This window comes from Triticum aestivum, chromosome 2D (assembly GCF_018294505.1).
Source record: "Triticum aestivum cultivar Chinese Spring chromosome 2D, IWGSC CS RefSeq v2.1, whole genome shotgun sequence".
NCBI classification, from domain to species: Eukaryota; Viridiplantae; Streptophyta; class Magnoliopsida; order Poales; family Poaceae; genus Triticum; species Triticum aestivum.
In genome coordinates, this window is record NC_057799.1 from 650836746 (window position 1) to 650858894 (window position 22149).

Consider the following 22149-nt stretch of genomic DNA (forward strand, 5'->3'; position numbering starts at 1 on the left):
AATATCTTTATACCCACAATCAGCTTAGAAACATTCAACGCCTCCTTCTTTAGGTTCACTAGAGTTGACCTATCAACACACTCTTTTCCAAACACAGAAGCCGCGAAAGAACAGTCAGTTTCCATAATCATGGGTTGTCAAGAGTGGTACCAACATACAGGCCGAAGAGGGTCGCTTTTAGTTCGGCTTCCTCGATGCTATGGCAAGCTCCAATGTAATCCCAAGAGGAGATGATAACTTGTCAATAATGGTCTCTGACGACCGCCCCATGCTCGCAGATTTGATGGCCTCCACAAAACTTGCGTCGACATTAATATTGTAAAAACCCAAGGTGGGAGGCTTCCAGGAAATAACATTCCTCTCCATATTAGTGTTTACCTGGAGTTCTTCCACCACTTGCTTACATTTGTTGCATGCCGCCACCTACATGTTTGCCTAACAAGACGAGAAAGAAGCCCAATAGTTTTGAACAAAGCTTACCGAGGCTGCGATGGATTCCTTTCCCTTACCAAAAATCTAATCCTTCCTCAAGTGCCAAGCTCTCCACAACATGAATATAGATTGCTCATGCATATGCGAACTTAATTGAGGTGCCAACTTTGCCAGCTGGTCCATATTAAATTGTTAGCACTTCATTGCTCTGGATTAACGATAATGTGCATTGCTTATAGGTTCGATAATTATTCAGAGGAGTTCCCATGTACAAACATACTAAAAATTACGCAATGCATGTGTATATGTGCTTCCGATGTCTACAGAAAATAGTAATGCACATCGTGCTCCGTTAAATTCGCCGAATTACTTTTGTTATGCACTGTTGTCGGTTCTACAATTTTTTGCACAACATGATCATCCTTAACAGGAATTAGAGTCTTTCTAGTCTCTATTAGTTTGGTATCTATCTATCCAAATGTTCATTGGAAGCAATGGTTAGGTCGGTGAACCATTCTTGATTCCAAGGCAATAATATCAAGACGATGAATTGATCTTGTATTTTCTAAGGGAACAATAAAATTAGATGAGCAAACCTTTCATCAAGGCAACATGCTAGATCGGTGTAAAGAAATCAAATTTTCTGAGGCAACAATTTAGATTGGATGAACGAACCCTTAATCCTAGGGCTACTACTTGATCGGCAAACAAAAATTTGTTATGAGTCATCAAACAACAAGGTGGAAGAAACAATCTCTAGGTACAACATGCCTTACCATATCATAGGAGCCAGTGTTGTGTCGATACAGTTGGCGAAGAGTGTGCTAGACGATGTACTATAGCACAAATGCCCAGGCATTGCGATGGGAGACATTATTACCCGTCTCATGTGTCCACTTATTTTTGTCTTCCACGCCCTACTCTCTTCCTTCTCTCCCTCGGAGAGCTCCTCTAGTACACCGGATAACGAGCTTCTTCGCATTCGTCAATGTAGCCTACCGTCCATCTACGTTTAATTAAGCACCACTTACTGAATCCCAATATGCACACAGTGTATCCTCCTTTAATTAAGCAGTAAGCTATTTAATTGCGTACTAGTTAATTAGCCCGCATAGGACAGCATATTCATCCCTGCATTCCTTTAGCAGGACTAGTTCTCCGCATATTGATCCCAAGCCGACCTATACGGGCCCGTATATTGGCCCCCGCTCTACTTGCCAGGTTTTGGGCAGGCCCATATAGGTGATGCGGAGTATTCTAAATAAATTAAAGTGAAGTTGATCTGAAGGTAACTAAATTAAGATGGTGAATATCATATACAGGCAAGGTCAGGCCAAGAGGTGGTGGCAAAAAATGAAACATCAAATCTTACATTTCTTTTTAAGTAGTAGAGATATTTTTTCCATAAATAAATTTTGGGATTTCGAAAACTGTTGAAAATTTGGAAAAACATTGGTAAGTTTGAAAATTATTCCCAGATTTAAAAAAAGTTAACATATTTAAAAAAATCAAATGTTCACGGATTTAAAAATGTTCATGAATTTCTGAATATTATCAGATTCAAAAACAAATTCAAAATTGAATTTTTTTTAACGGATATCATCAAATGTTCTGGAACTTTAAAAAATGTTAAGACATTTAAATAATGTTTGCAAATTTCAGAAAAATGTTTTCGAATGACAGAAGATGTTCAAGAATTCAAAAAGTGTCCCCGTATTTCTAAAATGTTCATTATTTCAAAAACGTTTCAAGAATTTGCAAAATATTCTCCAATTTCAAAAAATGTTCATGATTTCAAAAAAATCTTCACCATTTGAAAAATCTTCGAGAATTTTGAATTTTTTGGTTAAATAAAAAAATAAACATAAAAGAAAAAGTGAAAATGAAAAATGAAAAATGAAAAGGAAAAAAGGAAATGAAAAAGAAGAAAAAAATGAAAGAAAAACACAGAAAAACACAGAAAAAAAGAATAACCTGTGTGGGAAGGTTCTAGAACCTTCCAAGAACCGGTGGGAAGCACACAACCGAACTGGGCCTTTCCGAAATGTTTTCTGTGTTGCGGGAGGTTGCCCGTTTGGTTGGTATTCATCAACCTACGTGCTAAATAGATGGTTTAAATGACACTCGTAACTGGTGAGACAAAACCCTGCCCGTAGGACGCCCCTTACATGGCATAAGAGCACGACGTTGAGCACTGCTGTTTTATTTTTACATGGCATAAGCCAATCAGTACATCGAGCACCACGAGCACGACGTCGAGGCAGTTCGATGGTCAGGCATTTCACTCTGGAAATACGGAGTACTACTAATAGTTTCATGGAGGCATGGCCACACCAGCTGTAGACATGAATTGCATGCCATTTTGGACAAGTACGCAACATTATTTTTACTTCATTACCTGTCTTCTATACCTTTTACACCGACAGTGATAGGTTCATAGATTTCTTGCATTTCATGAACGGCGAAGTTGAACTTATGGGACAAGAGTTCCAAGCACGTTACACATCCATCAGACTACATTACTGCCATCAGTTTTAGTCTACTGAACTTCCGGTGGCTATTTGCTAAGATTTCTTTTTGGTTAAGATAAATATTTCAGCACTACTTGAACTTACGCAACTGAAAAAGCTCACCATGCATGATGGTTATCTTTTTTGTTGGCTTTAACTATCTGATTTTACTTGTAAAGAAAAGGAACAAAGAATGACTCTGCTACAAGAACAAAACTTGAGTAAAACCAAGAGAAGGCATATCAACCTATACACACAAGAAAGCGGCAGATGATTAATCAAATCAAAATGCTTAACATCTATAATGTCTAACTTATAGTACATGACATAAATTTGAACAGTTAGACACATGAGACCTACATAGTAGCTATTTAATGCAGACATTAGATGGATATAAATATTGAGAAAAGAGATGGTTTGCCACCCCTCACATTTTAGCCATCATCTTCACAATATTCAAATCCCAACCCACTGAGTGCTAGTTTCGAATCGTCAAAGTCACATCCCTATATCATGATACGTGACTTTTTCGAAACAAGTAGAGACCAAGCGACGGTAACCTCCACTTCCACCTTAGGACGGTCACCCATGAAACATGTCTTCTAACTTATATTGCATGCTTTGGGCATGAAGCAAACCTCACCTTGTGTGGCGATGTCACCCAATTCTGAGTAGGATTGTATGACAACTTTGAGGCTTCCTTTTAGTTCTACAGAAACTACATTTCTCGATAGATGAAGGTAACCGTATGAGCCCTTAGGCATTGTCGTACGACGAGAAGCAAGCAACACAACTTCCATGGGTGAGGCATCAGTAGTATAAGTGACTTTACCACCAATGATCTCAGCTGTCCGCGACGGCGAGAGGCATGCCACTTGACCGCCATAATCAAAAGGCCACTGCCCATTTTTGACATGGACACCCAATATAGTTGCCTGAACAGTTTCATCAATCTGTTCCATGCATAACTCCGTCGTGCAGAAGCAGTTGCTGAAGCAAACGGTAGATGCATCTGGATAATGTCCTTCGGTGTAATGGCGCGTCCCACTGATCAATGCTCTATCTTGAGACAACTTTTAGCCTTTTACTGTTAGTGTTGGGGAACGTAGTAATTTCAAAAAAATTCCTACGCACACGCAAGATCATGGTGATGCATAGCAACGAGAGGGGAGAGTGTTGTCCACGTACCCTCGTAGACCGACAGCGGAAGCGTTATCACAACGCGGTTGATGTAGTCGTACGTCTTCACGATCCGACCGATCAAGTACCGAATGTACGGCACCTCCGAGTTCTACACACGTTCAGCTCGATGACGTCCCTCGAACTCCGATCCAGCCGAGTGTTGAGGGAGAGTTTCGTCAGCACGACGGCATGGTGACGATGATGATGTTCCACCGACGCAGGGCTTCGCCTAAGCTCCGCGACGGTATTATCGAGGTGTAATCTGGTGGAGGGGAGCACCGCACACGGCTAAAATATCGTATATCAAGTGTGTCCATGGGGTGCCCCCTGCCCCCGTATATAAAGGAGCAAGGGAGGAGGAGGCCGGCCCTAGGAGGGGGCGCACCAAGTGTGGAGTCCTACTAGGACTCCCTAGTCCTAGTAGGATTCCACCTCCCATATGGAATAGGAAAAGAGGAAGGGAAAAAGAGAAGGAAGGAAGGGGGCGCCCCCCTTCCCTAGTCCAATTCGGACCAGACCAAGGGGAGGGGTGCGACCACCCTTGAGGCCCTTTTCCTTCTTTCCCGTATGGCCCAATAAGGCCCAATACGTATTCCCGTAACTCTCCCGGTACTCCGAAAAATACCCGAATCACTCGGAACCTTTCCGAAGTCCGAATATAGTCGTCCAATATATCGATCTTTACGTCTCGACCATTTCGAGACTCCTCGTCATGTCCCCGATCTCATCCGGGACTCCGAACTCCTTCGGTACATCAACATACATAAACTCATAATAAAACTGTCATCGTAACTTTAAGCGTGCGGACCCTACGGGTTCGAGAACTATGTAGACATGACCGAGACACGTCTCCGGTCAATAACCAATAGCGGGACCTGGATGCCCATATTGGCTCCCACATATTCTACGAAGATCTTTATCGGTCAGACCGCATAACAACATACGTTGTTCCATTTGTCATCGGTATGTTACTAGCCCGAGATTCGATCGTCGGTATCTCGATACCTAGTTCAATCTCGTTACCGGCAAGTCTCTTTACTCGTTTCGTAATACATCATCTCGCAACTAACACATTAGTCACAATGCTTGCAAGGCTTATAGTGATGTGCATTACCGAGTGGGCCCAGAGATACCTCTCCGACAATTGGAGTGACAAATCCTAATCTCGAAATACGCCAACCCAACAAGTACCTTTGGAGACACCTGTAGAGCACCTTTATAATCACCCATTTACGTTGTGACGTTTGGTAGCACACAAAGTGTTCCTCCGGTAAACGGGAGTTGCATAATCTCATAGTCATAGGAACATGTATAAGTCATGAAGAAAGCAATAGCAACATACTAAACGATCGAGTGCTAAGCTAACGGAATGGGTCAAGTCAATCACGTCATTCTCCTAATGAGGTGATCTCGTTAATCAAATGACAACTTATGTTTATGGCTAGGAAACATAACCATCTTTGATTAACGAGCTACTCAAGTAGAGGCATACTAGTGACACTCTGTTTGTCTATATATTCACACATGTATTATGTTTCCGGTTAATACAATTCTAGCATGAATAATAAACATTTATCATGATACAAGGAAATAAATAATACTTTATTATTGCCTCTAGGGCATATTTCCTTCAGTCTCCCACTTGCACTAGAGTCAATAATCTAGATTACACAGTAATGATTCTTACACCCATGGAGCCTTGGTGCTGATCATGTTTTGCTCGTGGAAGAGGCTTAGTCAACGGGTCTGCAATATTCAGATCCGTATGTATCTTGCAAATTTCTATGTCTCCCACCTGGACTAAATCCCGGATGGAATTGAAGCGTCTTTTGATGTGCTTGGTTCTCTTGTGAAATCTGGATTCCTTTGCCAAGGCAATTGCACCAGTATTGTCACAAAAGATTTTCATAGGACCCGATGCACTAGGTATGACACCTAGATCGGATATGAACTCCTTCATCCAGACTCCTTCATTTGCTGCTTCCGAAGCAGCTATGTACTCCGCTTCACATGTAGATCCCGCCACGACGCTTTGTTTAGAACTGCACCAACTGACAGCTCCACCGTTCAATGTAAATACGTATCCGGTTTGCGATTTAGAATCGTCCGGATCAGTGTCAAAGCTTGCATCAACGTAACCATTTACGATGAGCTCTTTGTCACCTCCATATACGAGAAACATATCCTTAGTCCTTTTCAGGTATTTCAGGATGTTCTTGACCGCTGTCCAGTGATCCACTCCTGGATTACTTTGGTACCTTCCTGCTAGACTTATAGCAAGGCATACATCAGGTCTGGTACACAGCATTGCATACATGATAGAGCCTATGGCTGAAGCATAGGGGACATCTTTCATCTTCTCTCTATCTTCTGCAGTGGTCGGGCATTGAGTCTTACTCAACTTCACACCTTGCAACACAGGCAAGAATCCTTTCTTTGCTTGATCCATTTTGAACTTCTTCAAAACTTTGTCAAGGTATGTGCTTTGTGAAAGTCCAATTAAGCGTCTTGATCTATCTCTATAGATCTTGATGCCCAATATATAGGCAGCTTCACCGAGGTCTTTCATTGAAAAACTCTTATTCAAGTATCCCTTTATGCTATCCAGAAATTCTATATCATTTCCAATCAGTAATATGTCATCCACATATAATATCAGAAATGCTACAGAGCTCCCACTCACTTTCTTGTAAATACAGGCTTCTCCAAAAGTCTGTATAAAACCAAATGCTTTGATCACACTATCAAAGCGTTTATTCCAACTCCGAGAGGCTTGCACCAGTCCATAAATGGATCGCTGGAGCTTGCACACTTTGTTAGCTCCCTTTGGATCGACAAAACCTTCTGGTTGCATCATATACAACTCTTCTTCCAGAAATCCATTCAGGAATGCAGTTTTGACATCCATTTGCCAAATTTCATAATCATAAAATGCGGCAATTGCTAACATAATTCGGACAGACTTAAGCATCGCTACGGGTGAGAAGGTCTCATCGTAGTCAATCCCTTGAACTTGTCGAAAACCTTTCGCAACAAGTCGAGCTTTATAGACAGTAACATTACCATCAGCGTCAACCTTTTTCTTGAAGCTCCATTTATTTTCAATGGCTTGCCGATCATTGGGCAAGTCAACCAAAGTCCATACTTTGTTCTCATACATGGATCCCATCTCAGATTTCATGGCCTCAAGCCATTTTGCGGAATCTGGGCTCACCATCGCTTCTTCATAGTTCGTAGGTTCGCCATGGTCTAGTAACATGACCTCCAGAATAGGATTACCGTACCACTCTGGTGCGGATCTTGATCTGGTTGATCTACGAGGTTCAGTAATAACTTGATCTGAAGTTTCATGATCATCATCATTAACTTCCTCACTAATTGGTGTAGGTGTCTCAGAAACTGGTTTCTGTGATGAACTACTTTCCAATAAGGGAGCAGGAATAGTTACCTCATCAAGTTCTACTTTCCTCCCACTCACTTCTTTCGAGAGAAACTCCTTCTCTAGAAAATTTCCGAATTTAGCAACAAAAGTTTTGCCTTCGGATCTGTGATAGAAGGTATACCCAACAGTCTCCTTTGGGTATCCTATGAAGACACATTTCTCCGATTTGGGTTCGAGCTTATCAGGTTGAAGTTTCTTCACATAAGCATCGCAGCCCCAAACTTTAAGAAACGACAACTTTGGTTTCTTGCCAAACCACAGTTCATAAGGCGTCGTCTCAACGGATTTTGATGGTGCCCTATTTAACGTGAATGCAGCCGTCTCTAAAGCATAACCCCAAAACGATAGCGGTAAATCAGTAAGAGACATCATAGATCGCACCATATCTAGTAAAGTGCGATTACGACGTTCGGACACACCATTACGCTGTGGTGTTCCGGGTGGCGTGAGTTGCGAAACTATTCCGCATTGTTTCAAATGTAGACCAAACTCGTAACTCAAATATTCTCCTCCACGATCTGATCGTAGAAACTTTATTTTCTTGTTACGATGATTTTCAACTTCACTCTGAAATTCTTTGAACTTTTCAAATGTTTCAGACTTATGTTTCATTAAGTAGATATACCCATATCTGCTTAAATCATCTGTGAAGGTGAGAAAATAACGATATCCGCCACGAGCCTCAACATTCATCGGACCACATACATCTGTATGTATGATTTCCAACAAATCTGTTGCTCTCTCCATAGTTCCGGAGAACGGTGTTTTAGTCATCTTGCCCATGAGGCACGGTTCGCAAGTACCAAGTGATTCATAATCAAGTGGTTCCAAAAGTCCATCAGTATGGAGTTTCTTCATGCGCTTTACACCGATATGACCCAAACGGCAGTGCCACAAATAAGTTGCACTGTCATTATTAACTCTGCATCTTTTGGCTTCAACATTATGAATATGTGTATCACTACTATCGAGATTCATTAAAAATAGACCACTCTTCAAGGGTGCATGACCATAAAAGATATTATTCATATAAATAGAACAACCATTATTCTCTGATTTAAATGAATAACCGTCTCGCATTAAACAAGATCCAGATATAATGTTCATGCTCAACGCTGTCACCAAATAACAATTATTTAGGTCTAATATTAATCCCGAAGGTAGATGTAGAGGTAGCGTGCCGACGGCGATCACATCGACTTTGGAACCATTTCCCACGCGCATCGTCACCTCGTCCTTAGCCAATCTTCGCTCAATCCGTAGCCCCTGTTTCGAGTTGCAAATATTAGCAACAGAACCAGTATCAAATACCCAGGTGCTACTACGAGCATTGGTAAGGTACACATCAATAACATGTATATCACATATACCTTTGTTAACCTTGCCATCCTTCTTTTCCGCCAAATACTTGGGGCAGTTCCGCTTCCAGTGACCAGTTTGCTTGCAGTAGAAGCACTCAGTTTCAGGCTTAGGTCCAGACTTGGGTTTCTTCTCCTGAACAACAACTTGCTTGCTATTCTTCTTGAAGTTCCCTTTCTTCTTCCCTTTGCCCTTTTTCTTGAAACTAGTGGTTTTACTGACCATCAACACTTGATGCTCCTTTTTGATTTCTACCTCCGCTGCCTTTAGCATTGCGAAGAGCTCGGGAATAGTCTTATTCATCCCTTGCATGTTATAGTTCATCACGAAGCTCTTGTAGCTTGGTGGCAGTGATTGAAGAATTCTGTCAATGACGCAATCATCCGGAAGTTGAACTCCCAGTTGAATCAAGTGATTATTATACCCAGACATTCTGAGTATATGCTCACTGACAGAACTATTCTCTTCCATCTTGCAGCTATAGAACTTATTGGAGACTTCATATCTCTCAACCCGGGCATTTGCTTGAAATATTAACTTCAACTCCTGGAACATCTCATATGCTCCATGACGTTCAAAACGTCGTTGAAGTCCCGGTTCTAAGCCGTAAAGCATGGCACATTGAACTATCGAGTAGTCATCAACACGTGACTGCCAGGCATTCACAATGTCTGCAGTTGCTGGCGCAGGTGGTACACCTAGCGGTGCTTCCAGGACGTAATTTTTCTGTGGAGCAATGAGGATAATCCTCAAGTTACGGACCCAGTCCGTATAATTGCTACCATCATCTTTCAACTTTACTTTCTCAAGGAACGCATTAAAATTCAACGGAACAACAGTACGGGCCATCTATCTACAATTAACATAGACAAGCAAAATACTATCAGGTACTAAGTTCATGATAAATTCAAGTTCAATTAATCATATTACTTAAGAACTCCCACTTAGATAGACATCCCTCTAATCCTCTAAGTGATCACGTGATCCATATCAACTAAACCATGTCCGATCATCACGTGAGATGGAGTAGTTTCAATGGTGAACATCACTATGTTTATCATATCTACTATATGATTCACGCTCGACCTTTCGGTCTCCGTGTTCCGAGGCCATATCTGTTATATGCTAGGCTCGTCAAGTTTAACCTGAGTATTCCGCGTGTGCAACTGTTTTGCACCCGTTGTATTTGAACGTAGAGCCTATCACACCCGATCATCACGTGGTGTCTCAGCACGAAGAACTTTTGCAACGGTGCATACTCAGGAAGAACACTTATACTTTGATAATTTAGTGAAGGATCATCTTATAATGCTACCGTCAAACAAAGCAAGATAAGATGCATAAAGGATTAACATCACATGCAATCAATATAAGTGATATGATATGGCCATCATCATCTTGTGCTTGTGATCTCCATCTCCGAAGCACCGTCATGATCACCATCGTCACCGGCGCGACACCTTGATCTCCATCGTAGCATCGTTGTCGTCTCGCCAACTTATTGCTTTTACGACTATCGCTACCGCTTAGTGATAAAGTAAAACTATTACATGGCGATTGCATCTCATACAATAAAGCGACAACCATATGGCTCCTGCCAGTTGCCAATAACTCGGTTACAAAACATGATCATCTCATACAACACATTATATCACATCATGTCCTGACCATATCACATCACAACATACCCTGCAAAAACAAGTTAGACGTCCTCTACTTTGTTGTTGCATATTTTACGTGGCTGCTACGGGCTTAGCAAGAACCGTTCTTACCTACGCATCAAAACCACAACGATAGTTTGTCAAGTTGGTGATGTTTTAACCTTCGCAAGGACCGGACGTAGCCACACTCGGTTCAACTAAAGTGAGAGAGACAGACACCCGCCAGTCACCTTTAAGCAACGAGTGCTCCGAACGGTGAAACCAGTCTCGCGTAAGCGTACGCGTAATGTCGGTCCGGGCCGCTTCATCTCACAATACCGCTGAACCAAAGTATGACATGCTGGTAAGCAGTATGACTTATATCGCCCACAACTCACTTGTGTTCTACTCGTGCATAGCATCAACGCATAAAACCAGGCTCGGATGCCACTGTTGGGGAACGTAGTAATTTCAAAAAAATTCCTACGCACACGCAAGATCATGGTGATGCATAGCAACGAGAGGGGAGAGTGTTGTCCACGTACCCTCGTAGACCGACAGCGGAAGCGTTATCACAACACGGTTGATGTAGTCGTACGTCTTCACGATCCGACCGATCAAGTACCGAACGTACGGCACCTCCGAGTTCTACACACGTTCAGCTCGATGACGTCCCTCGAACTCCGATCTAGCCGAGTGTTGAGGGAGAGTTTCGTCAGCACGACGGCGTGGTGACGATGATGATGTTCCACCGACGCAGGGCTTCGCCTAAGCTCCGCGACGGTATTATCGAGGTGTAATCTGGTGGAGGGGAGCACCGCACACGGTTAAAATATCGTATATCAAGTGTGTCCATGGGGTGCCCCCTGCCCCCGTATATAAAGGAGCAAGGGAGGAGGAGGCCGGCCCTAGGAGGGGGCGCACCAAGTGTGGAGTCCTACTAGGACTCCCTAGTTCTAGTAGGATTCCACCTCCCATATGGAATAGGAAAAGAGGAAGGGAAAAAGAGAAGGAAGGAAGGGGGCGCCCCCCTTCCCTAGTCCAATTCGGACCAGACCAAGGGGAGGGGTGCGGCCACCCTTGAGGCCCTTTTCCTTCTTTCCCGTATGGCCCAATAAGGCCCAATACGTATTCCCGTAACTCTTCGGTACTCCGAAAAATACCCGAATCACTCGGAACCTTTACGAACTCCGAATATAGTCGTCCAATATATCGATCTTTACGTCTCGACCATTTCGAGACTCCTCGTCATGTCCCCGATCTCATCCGGGACTCCGAACTCCTTCGGTACATCAACATACATAAACTCATAATAAAACTGTCATCGTAACTTTAAGCGTGCGGACCCTACGGGTTCGAGAACTATGTAGACATGACCGAGACACGTCTCCGGTCAATAACCAATAGCGGGACCTGGATGCCCATATTGGCTCCCACATATTCTACGAAGATCTTTATCGGTTAGACCGCATAACAACATACGTTGTTCCCTTTGTCATCGGTATGTTACTTGCCCGAGATTCGATCGTCGGTATCTCGATACCTAGTTCAATTTCGTTACCGGCAAGTCTCTTTACTCGTTCCGTAATACATCATCTCGCAACTAACTCATTAGTCACAATGCTTGCAAGGCTTATAGTGATGTGCATTAACGAGTGGGCCCAGAGATACCTCTCCGACAATTGGAGTGACAAATCCTAATCTCGAAATACGCCAACCCAACAAGTACCTTTGGAGACACCTGTAGAGCACCTTTATAATCACCCATTTACGTTGTGACGTTTGGTAGCACACAAAGTGTTCCTCCGGTAAACGGGAGTTGCATAATCTCATAGTCATAGGAACATGTATAAGTCATGAAGAAAGCAATAGCAACATACTAAACGATCGAGTGCTAAGCTAACGGAATGGGTCAAGTCAATCACGTCATTCTCCTAATGAGGTGATCTCGTTAATCAAATGACAACTTATGTCTATGGCTAGGAAACATAACCATCTTTGATTAACGAGCTAGTCAAGTAGAGGCATACTAGTGACACTCTGTTTGTCTATATATTCACACATGTATTATGTTTCCGGTTAATACAATTCTAGCATGAATAATAAACATTTATCATGATACAAGGAAATAAATAATACTTTATTATTGCCTCTAGGGCATATTTCCTTCAGTTAGTTGGATTTCAAAGTCAACTGGATCAGTAAACACGATGGCGCGAGACGGGCCAATCAACCGGAAGAAAGGATCCTGCAAGCATCAACGAACATAACATGTTAGCAAAAGAAGAGAAGATTGACCAAAACAACGCTAGCATATTTTACCCAACTAATGTAAGGAGCTTATGTACTTCTTGGCTTAGCATCTGGGAGCTCCACCTATCGCAAGAGAAGAGGGGGTTGCGATTGCGATCCACGCAGTCCCGCGCAGCAATGACGCCGTACACAGACAACGGCCACTCAAGGCCACCTTTTATCTCCGTGAGCTTGATGGTGAAGATCTGCAGGGTGGCGCGGGCAATGGCGGCATCATGTGGGCTCCATCCGGGCGTCCAGTGGGTGAAGTGCATGGGGCTCACGGTCGCTGCAAACACCAACCAAATAGAGAAGTTCATGCATGAATGTTTACAGAAATCTAACATGAATGGATCAAAGTGTAAGCATGCATGCATTAATATGTTTAATTAGGAGTTTCCCTTAATTAGCTACTACTTGTTCAGTGGTCAGTACTCACTCATGTCTTCGAAGAACCCGTAGCCACACGCTCCCCACGCGGACTCCCAGTTGCGACGGTACAAGGCGAAGTCCTCCGCCTCAAAGGCCATCTCCTCTTCCTCGGCGATCTGCTTGGCCGACTTGCCCCTGTCCATCTCCTTCCTCATGTCATCGTCGCCTTGGACCTGCTGCTGGGCCTCCATGGCTGGCTTATCGTCGTCGTGTTGGGGCCTCGCAGGCTGAGGACAGGCGGCAGCAGCGTGTTCCCCCTTCTTCTTCCTGCCACGACGACACTGCTGCTGCACTGCCTTGGCCTCCTCCTGGAGGGAGTTGACTCGGTCCAGCGCGGCCTCCATGAGACCACGCTGCTCCTCGAGCTTTTGCTTCTCCTTCTTGAGCTGCCTGAGCAGGCTCCGGAGATCCTTCCCTTGACGGGACTGATCGCCGCTCTGCATCTCGGCGCCACGAGGAAGATCAGCGGGTTCGACTGTCGGCGACTCATCCTCCGTGTCGAATAGTGTGGAAACGTACAACGCCGCTTCATTGGTATCTGCCTCCAGCTCCATGGCTGAATATTTGTTGCGGTTGATGCCTGGTGGTCGGGTTTCGAGGGAAAAAAGGAGGTCCGGCCGGCGACGCGGATTTTTGGGACATGGTGCCACGCGAGGATGAAATCTGGGCAGTCCATGCATGCTGCAAGATTAGCACTTAATATAGCGAATTAATGAATACCAAAGTGATACAATGAGTTAATTTGATGAATACGCGTATGTGACAGGCATCTTAAATAGACTGGTGGTCTAGGCACTGGTTGGCATTTAAACGTGTCCGACTCACCTGTTGTACGTCTTGAATGGCACTTAATTAGTGTGGGCCTGCCGTTTTTGCTGTGGTTTGTTTTACCTAAGCTCATTTTGTATCCGTATAACAAGAGGAGATAGCTCCAGCGGAAACAGATGTTAACAGGTTAGCCTATCGAGACTCTACTTGATCCTTCTTTTGTTTATTTGATCGCTTCAAGCTGTGCCCTATTCTGCTTCTTTTGTTTATTTGGTTACCGCTTGATCCTTCTTCATCTTGTGCTTCCTGGAACATTATGAGTAGTGAGTACTGTGTGGCTTATGCGTTTGCTTAGCTACCCTGCGCAAGTCTCATTGACGCTTATGTTTTGTTTCGATTATAAACTTGTTTTCTCCACACAAATGCAGCAATTAATACTTCCTGGGTGTCCTGATGGGCTGCAGGACAGTCATGGGTGGATTGATGGGGGTGCAGGCCGGTATTAATTTTCCTTTGTGATCAATTAAATGGCTGTTGGTAGTGGGATATTTATTCCCGTTTAAAAAAATCCATTTGGAGAATAATAATAAAGGAAACCATGGCATGGAAATCCTGATCCCTGTTAGCTGCACATCGTTATCTTCTGCATGGCAAGTGCATGCAAGACTTTGTCACTACGGGGCAGGCGTTTTGGCTCCCGGGTGCATTTGCACCCGGATGAACAGTATCCCAAAAAACAAATTAAATGTTTTCAAAAAATTCTGAAAAAATTGTAGATGATCGTGTTGGTGTCACAAACATGCTTGACAAAATTCGCGCGGAACGGAGCAGCAGTGTTTCGTCGGCGAAAAAAACAAATTTGGGGTGACATTTGGTCTTTGATTTTTTTTGCGCAAGCCAAAATGATTGACATTTTTGTCTCAAAATTTGCAGGTCGCATTTGTATGTGACAAAGATGACAAAAAAAATTTGTCTCAATTTTTTCAACATTTGAAAAAAACAAAAGTGGGCCCGTGTGCAAATGCACCCGGGAGCCGAATTGATTTTCCGGATATCTCCATGGTTGGGTTCAGCTAGCTATGCAGACGAACAAAGTCGCAAGAATTAGAGCTGCGGGGTGGATAAAGGATGGTCTGCATGGAGTGAGGGCTTTTGGTGGCCGGGCTACAGGCAGGCCGCAATCTGGTGCGTTGGGATGGGCTTTGGGATTGTGGATCAGTCATTTCAGTCCAGCTGTGTGGCAGGCCTATGGGGTGAAATACGGTCCTTGATACAGCTAGGCTCACGTAGGCGTATGCTGTTCGGCCCATCACCAGTTCCTGTCCCCCAGCCCCCTGGATAACTCATTTGCCTGGGCCGGCATTTTGGTACACGATGGATCTTTTCGAAACAGAACAGGTGTATGGGCCCGGGGGGATATGTGGCGCAGGTAGATCCACGCGAGTAGGTGTCATCGGCATCACCCTCTCTTCCACAGAAAGCTTGCGTCCGCGGCGGCTCTATTATTGCACAAGGTCGCGCGGCGGCGGCTATTCCCCACCGAATTCCTCCCCCCATTTTCTTTGCAAATTCATCCACTGACGGCGCTACCCTGGACCGCAGGAATTGTGGTGTGTTCCCGGTGGAGTCCCAGGATTCCATGACTTCTCCAGCTCTAGAGCTCGAGAAGGGCGACGAAGCACTGGTTGGTGGACATGGGCAGAGATACGAGGTGTGCTCTGAAGCTACTAGCGGCTAGACGAGGAGGTCCGTTTTTTTCTGTTCCCCCGTCATGCTTCATTCGCACCTGTTTAGATTGGGAAATGAATCTCGCAAAGATTTTGGCTGTACACCCCAGTGATACGTTTTTGGCAGCAGCAATTTCAACTAGTTAATTGTATGGAGTAAGTGTGCTGTTGTATGCATGCTCCTCTAAACTGACGCACAGCACAATGTTTCAGGTCGTTCGATTTAGGTTTTTAGATTTCAGAGTGGCACAAACCACTCTACCACTACAATGTTTTCATTTGGATAGTCGTCTGCTCTGGAGTGTGTATTTTTTTTGGATTCCAGGATTACCGAGGCCCCCAGCGCACGTAACACACAATCCATGTCTTCTCTGAATTTTTAGGATCATCTGTTGCATTTAGCAGGCTGTTCGTGGAATTTAGGAGGGTGCAAAGTTAGACAATATGCTAATCGGATTATGTAATTAGATCTGTTTTGTGATGGTCAGAGGAAAAAAAATCCGAAAAGGTGTCTGACAGTGAAATATGTATGTGTGAGCTCAACTGTTGCGTTTCAATATTAGGGAAGAGGGAGCCATTCATTAGCTGATGTAAATATAGTTTGATTAACGAGAACGACCCCCCACATGCGCACACAATGTCTGCTTTGTTTTGTATACTATGATGTTCTGTTTAGCTTAGAATAAATAACTACATGTGTATTTAGTTGGATGCGGAAAAAGAGGATTATCGTAATTATGATTGTGGAAATATAGAGTTTGAAATTAGAGCTGGATCCCGGTAGTGGCAGAAGAAATGCAAATAAGTAGAAAAATGTATCAAATTGCTAAGTGTTTGTTTTTTGTGTGACACACCGGTACAGGGTGAGGCTAGTGAAGGCAACCTGAAGAGAGGGAGATGAACCCTGATAGGAAAACAACACTTGAGTCGTCTGTCCGTGCTTATGCTGAAAATCGTGAAGGCCATGTCATCAATCCAAAAATTGGCACAGAATTTGACTCACTGGATGAGTTTTACAACCTTTATTCATGGGAAACTGGGTTTGGTGTACGGCTGGCAAAAAGCAGACTCAATGTGCAAAGAACAAGATGTATGCAAGAGATTGTGTGTGCCTGTGTGGTACGTGTGCGGAAAAAAGCATTTTTACCATGCATCTTTGCCTCTGATATACTCCGCTAGTTTCCTGAATCTTAGTACAATATCTTAATTGTAGTTAGAATGCATCTGTGTGAAACTTTGTTTGAGCCGGATGGAGTATAATAGGATGTAGTCAAGTATCGGTCGAAATTGTGGTTGACACCTATTTTTTTTCTGCAGGGTTCCCCATTGAAAGAGAACAGCCGTTCGTCGAGGTGTGGATGAGTGTGTCGTGCTTGGCGACAGCAATGTCAAGTGCTATGATGTTTTCATGGCCATGATGAAGGAGGTGCATGCAACTCTGCTTCCACTTAGTGTCGATAAAGATGGAATGGGGCTTGCAGAGAGAGAGAGAGAGAGAGAGAGAGAGAGAGAGAGAGAGAGAGAGAGAGAGAGAGAGAGAGAGAAACAGCAGCAGATTGTAGCGCAAAAGGAACATGCATCTGTGGATGGCAATGTTGTGCTGCAAAAAACTACAGGTGATGGTGAATCCAGTTGCTCAGCTGTTGGGCTGAATGAGAAGAAGAGGCAAAGGGGAAGGCCAACGACCAGCAGGGACAAGGCTCCGTATGAGCAACAACTTAAGAGGCTGCGGTTTTGCACGATCTGCAGAGAGCAGGGGCACAAATGTACAACTTGTCGCAGCGAGGTGATTTGCCGAAGGCTCCAAGAAGTTGCCGAAATGCACAAACTGTGGTGTCGTCGGACATGGGCGCAATAATTGCGGGACTAAGAAACTTCCTGTAGGCGGTATGAGTTCTTCAGGATCCAACCATTTTCGTTAACTGCCTCCAATGTGAGACAATTTTCTTCCCTTGCATGTGTCCGGTTGAAATATTGTGGTTGGTCAAGTTTTATGTTGTGGGTGCACGAAAGAAATCGATCATATGTGTTAAGGGATTAATTAGGTAATGTTCTTTTAGTAAATCAGCATGTGTGGATCTATGTTGAGGCCGAAAACAAACAAAGATGTCGCTGTTACGTCTTGATTTTTTGCATCTGTTAGTGCCACACAAGTCAGTAACATTGGCACAAGTAATGACATGTATTGATTGGGGGATAACGTGATTGTGCAAGGGTCATGTGTAAGCTGGCAAGTTGTGCTTGTGCTAGCTTCAGTCTCACCCACGTACCACCATGGAGACCGAAGTCAACAAAATGTACACAGAGGACGGCGCTGATGTCGCTGCTGTTGTCTTTTCAAGTGACAAAGGCTAGAGTTGGTAGCTTGCAATAGAGTGCTCCATTGCACTGTGCACCCAGGCGCCAGTGGTTAGCACGCGACCTCCAAAAATATAGCTATTTATTTAGGAGTGATAAGAGTGACAAAGAACTAGGTTAGGTGGGGGGAGGTAGATGACAACGGGGTGAGGTTGATGTGAGGGAATAGAAAATTTCGACATGTGACACGACTCTAAAAGTGGGACACAGAGGGCGGCGTGTAGATCATGAAGAACAAATTAGGGACAGATTTTCATTAGAGCGTGGTCAAGTGCGTGTTTAACTAAATGCTTATAAAAGTTCAAGTATAAAGACGAAAAAAAGTTGCTGACTAGTGCTATGACACATGTGCAAAATGATTGATTCAGCTCATTAGGCATAACCTGGCGAAAAACACTACCGGCAAAAACAAGAACGAACAACGTCATTAACGATGATTAATTAGGTGCACTCTTTTTTTTGGGGGGGGGGGGGGGGGGGGGATAATTAGGTGCACTCCGAACACTACTGAGTGTTTTCGCTGGTCAGGGAAGCGCCACGAATGCACTTGTGCCTCCATTGGCTCTACTGTGGCCACGACTCGACCACGAGGTCCACTTCCGGGTGGTACACAACTGAGATGGCATGGAGCATCGGTGCTGACAAGTCAAAACTTGTGCATACATGTCAGGCAGGTTGTAAGACACCCTAGGTGGGTGGGCCAGCGCTGGATCAATACAAGCCAAAAAAAATTCAAATACCGCCTCTATACGATGGCAGCGGGAATCTAGATGGTGGTCGGGCGGCAGGGATAGCGGCCTGCCTGATGCTCGGCCTCCATTCGCATTTTTCGGGTCTGCATGTTGCATTTAAAAGATGATGGGTGCCTTCACGTCCTGTCAGCCATTTACAGTAAACGAATGGAGCCAGGCTGAAAAAGTTTATGCTGGTCCCGTCGTTTAAAAACTGACATGCTGTCGTGCCAGAACCCAGTCCACACTGTGTGCTACCTCGCGGGTGGCCGTTGGGGCTAAGATGCTGGCCAGGAGCAGAGTTCAATGCGTGTGTTGCGTCACGGGGCACGGCTGCATGTGTCAGCTGGGAATACGCGTCTATACCGTTTGCTATACGCAGAGGGGAGATCATTATACGACGGAAGTGTATTTAATTAGCACGAATCGCGCGGCAACGTGCGGCGTGGATACCGACCACGCGTGATGGCATGTCCACTCGCGATTATTCGGTCCGGCCGGGTGCTTATATGTTCCGTGCTCAGCCTTTTCTGAATACGGCACGGATACGGCCTGATTCGGAATCGGATCATCAAAACAACAACCCGGAAAGGCAGGACATACTGTACTTGTTTTTTCTTGAGTCACTTTTTTGCCCAAATTTATTTTTGACATCTTTTTTTGAATCCAAACACACTTGCTTTATTGATTTATAATAATGTTCATAGGGATACAATTTAAGTCTGGGGGGTTTAAGAGCCACACATGGCGCCCCGGTTCCAGACCAAAAACATGTTTAGCGAGGCTATGTGCCTCGACATTAGAATCTCTTCCTTCAAAGATGAAGGAGCATTGCTGAAAGGTTGCCGCTCTCGCATTAACTTCCTTAATAACAGTCGCATATGCACCTCTCGTCCGACTCTGGATATCTCGTACCACGGCTTGATAGTCGGATGCAATCAGTAGTCTATCCAGGTGTAGGTCAGTTGCCAGCGCTAGAGCCTCGCGACAGGCAAGAGCCTTCAAAGTGGCTGGCTCCGAAATACCTCTATATTTCATGCATGAGGCTCCCAGGAAATCACCTTCTGACGTCCTGCAAACAGCACTGATTGATCCTTCATTTTGGTTTCTCGGCACCATCTACCCGGAACTTAGCAACACCAGGCTCCGGCGGTCGAGAACAAAAAACCTAGCTAGTAGATTCCACGGCGACGGCCACATTTTTCTCCACACTGACGGTGCTAGCGCGATCAGTCCTGCGATGGGTCGGTCGCACCTGCAGAACCCAAGAAGACTTGCATCCTACGATGCTTCAGCCGGGGGCCTGCGCCTGCGTTTCGCATTCAGGACGGGGACGTCTCTCCTCCTGACCTGAATCATCGATCGGCCGTCCAGCTTTGCTTGCTTGCTTTGTAAATAGATCAAAGGCGCATTTGGCGCTTGGTTTCCTCGTGACGGTTCTCGCCGCGCGCCAGAGCATGCATGTGTTACTTGTTTGTTACACGATCATGGCGCTGGCTAGTAGGTGGGACATGTGCCATCAAATTAAGGTGCCTGGTCACCGTCCCAGCTCATAACACTGGCGTCAGAAAAGGGCCTCGAGCGAGCGAAAGGTGATGCGTCTCGTTGGTTTCACGCTCAATGCTTCATACGAAACGAACCAACGAACGAACGGTCGATGCTGGGGGGCATGGGGACTGAACGAACGGTCGATGAGGACATGCATGAGTTCCATTTGTTCACCGGTGGCAAGTAGTAGAACAGAGCCATGCCATTTTATTTTTGTGTTAACCATTTGCATAAGCTCTGATTTACTGTATTTCGCGGGGAAACACATAAGCTCTCAATTGCATGGAATTTTCTAGTAGGAGCGTTTGGTAACTTTCCACCGGCGTGTCGTCCGTCGGCGAGCACATCATCCTAGACCGGCGTACCGTACCGTACGAGGCATCGCATCCTTTAGTCCCGGTTCGTGGCACCAACCGGGACTAAAGGGCCCAGGTGAACCGGGACTAATGCCTTAGCCGCACAAACCGGGACCAATGCTCACATTAGTTCCGGTTCGTGACTGAACGGGGACTAATGTGAATATTGCCCTGTGACCAAAGCCCTGTTTTGTACTAGTGATAATAAGCGGTTCTCAGAGTAGCAAGGTGCAGCACTGTGGCCTAATCCTTTTTATCGCAAAGTACAAACCGGAAGTACTTCTTATAGTGATTAAAGCGTTCTCGAGGACACATAGGAATTCATCTTGTTACTTTCACCCCGATTCATGGATTCACCCGATTCATGGATTCACATGACTGCTTTGATAACTTGTTATGTGGGTGGACCAGAGCTAAGGTGTTGTTCTTATGTAAACAAAAAACCTACTTATGATTACCCCCTCTAGCAAGCATCCACAACTACAAGAGAAGAATGAAGATAAATCTAATCACAGCATTAAACATATGGATGCAAAACAGCACCTTAAGAAACAACTCATAAAGTGCGGTTTAGGCTTCAGTCACTCCTATAACCAATCATGTACAAACTAATTTCACAATGCCTTCCCCTAGGCCCAACCATGCTAATGTGTCATGTAGTTGACGTTCACATGACAACACTAGAGGAAGATCAACATAACACATCATCAAAACATTGAACGAAAACCAACTTCACATGATTACTTATAACAAGACTTCTCCCATGTCCTCCAGAGAAAACGGAACTACTCACAAATTATATTCATGTTTATGATCAGAGGATATAAATGTTTAATTAATAATCTGTACATATAATCTTCCATCAAGTAAATAGCTCACAAGCAAAGTGGGCCGCCCCATTTGGGATTGGCTTCAGCAAAGCCACTCTTGGTTGATGCACATGGCGCCTTGCCCGGGAATCCCTCCCAATTGGCGAAGTCCGTGCACACAGAAAAATGGGAACACCGCCGGTTTGCGAGATCTATGGGGCAACCGATGACACATGGAGTCATTTATTGCTTGAGTGTAACATGACAAAGAGTGTTTGGGCACCAAGGGATGCTGAATCGTCATTACTGATTTATAGAGATGAGACGCCAGACCAGAAGCCTTGGCTATTGGCTCTTAGTGAAACTCTTAGCAACAACAAGTTTATCGAGGTCCTCATTGCTTGGCTGTAACTTGGCAAAAAGTGTTTGGGCACTAAGGGATGATGACTCGTCATTACCGTTTTATGGAGATGATACGCTCGACATTACCGTTTTATTGGGTCTCAGCAAAACTCTTAGCAACAAGTTTATAGAGGTTCTTGTCACCCTATGTTCCATTTGGT

General features: G+C 44.5%; 1 long non-coding RNA gene across 1 annotated transcript; it reads left to right on the forward strand.

The window, feature by feature from the left end:
* Positions 1-15520: 15520 nt before the first annotated feature.
* Positions 15521-17745, forward strand: LOC123050829 (uncharacterized). The gene is made up of 3 exons (XR_006423855.1): positions 15521-15803; positions 16647-16903; positions 17102-17745. It is a non-coding gene; the product is annotated as an uncharacterized lncRNA (long non-coding RNA).
* Positions 17746-22149: the final 4404 nt, after the last annotated feature.